The sequence below is a fragment of the Pseudophryne corroboree genome, chromosome 8, assembly GCF_028390025.1.
Source record: "Pseudophryne corroboree isolate aPseCor3 chromosome 8, aPseCor3.hap2, whole genome shotgun sequence".
In the NCBI taxonomy this organism is placed as follows: domain Eukaryota; kingdom Metazoa; phylum Chordata; class Amphibia; order Anura; family Myobatrachidae; genus Pseudophryne; species Pseudophryne corroboree.
The window spans coordinates 159,898,140-159,899,367 of NC_086451.1; the positions used below are offsets into that span (position 1 = coordinate 159,898,140).

The 1,228-nt window shown below is 35.1% G+C and overlaps 1 non-coding gene across 1 annotated transcript; it reads left to right on the plus strand.

Moving 5' to 3' along the window:
- The first annotated feature begins 690 nt into the window (after positions 1–690).
- Positions 691–764, plus strand: TRNAS-ACU (transfer RNA serine (anticodon ACU)). Its single transcript has one exon. It is a non-coding gene; the product is annotated as a tRNA-Ser (tRNA).
- The last annotated feature ends 464 nt before the right edge of the window (positions 765–1,228 follow it).

The following is a 1,228-nucleotide window of genomic DNA, read 5'->3' on the forward strand; positions in this document are numbered from 1 at the left end:
ACCAGGAAACATTAACGCCACTGCATCCTTGCTGCTTTCTCATGTAGAAGTCTGTTTAATGTGAAAACAAGGTGATATCTAATTAGCACACAGGTAAGGAATTAAGAAAATCTTTATTTAAGGGTGAAGATGTTTCTCACAAAATCGTTGCCCCAATGCATCATTGAAATTCAAGCTGGAAAGATGATTTTAATATATCACTTGTACATTTTGTATTGCTCTTCTGGTGACAATGTAGTTTGTTTTTGTCAATTACCCTTTTAATAATAGGGTAAAGAAAATTAAGTGGATTTTTTAAAGAAAACTATACTGTCAATATACTATTCAAACAAATTAAAATGGTAAAAGTTATTGTACTTTAAGTAAAAATAAAAGAGCAAAAATATCAATCCCAGTTTTGATTACTTAAATTAACAAAAAAAAATGCATATAGCAAAGGATAGTTTCAATCTGCCTACCTCTGGGTTATGGGCCCAGCATGCTTCCATTGCAGTACTCTGCTGCACATGTAAGTGCAAGAGATCCTGAAGCACTCACTCATCATGGGAAAGTACCAATGTGTTTCTTCGTTGGTTGATGGAAGAAACATCTTACAAAAACTCTCCAGATTATTGACTTTTTAAAGTTTTTCTAGGAAACGTTCTAGATGTATGCTTATTAGCCTTTGTCAGTATGTAATTTTTACAAAGTGTCTCTGTGGCGCAATCGGTTAGTGTGTCTGGCTACTAACCAAAAGGTTGGTGGTTCAATCCCATCCAGGGACGTAATTGACCTTGTTATCAGATTTTGGTGATCTTTAAGTAGACAAGTCAAAATTTCAAACCCCCTGTTATGGTGTAGGGTACCTGGCCTTCTCTGATGTAATCAGAGTTAGATTTGATTCAGTGATTTTATAAAAACAGATAGGAAGCACAATTTAGCAGTGGGTTGCAGAGAAAAAGAAATATGCTGGCAAAAAAAAATCCAATTGAGTGATTAAACAGCTCTTCATTTTCTGGCTTTATTTTTATGCTAACAAATTTGTTCTCTGAAAAGTGTCCACAAAGCCAAGTCTCTGATTAACACCTTTGTAGGGATGGTTTTTCACCTATTACTAAATTAAACTTGCTTCATTGGAAAGGCAGCAAGATGCATCCTCATTTCAATTTCTACTGAAATAATACAGGTTGACACCAGGAAACATTAACGCCACTGCATCCTTGCTGCTTTCTCATGTGGAAGTCTGTTT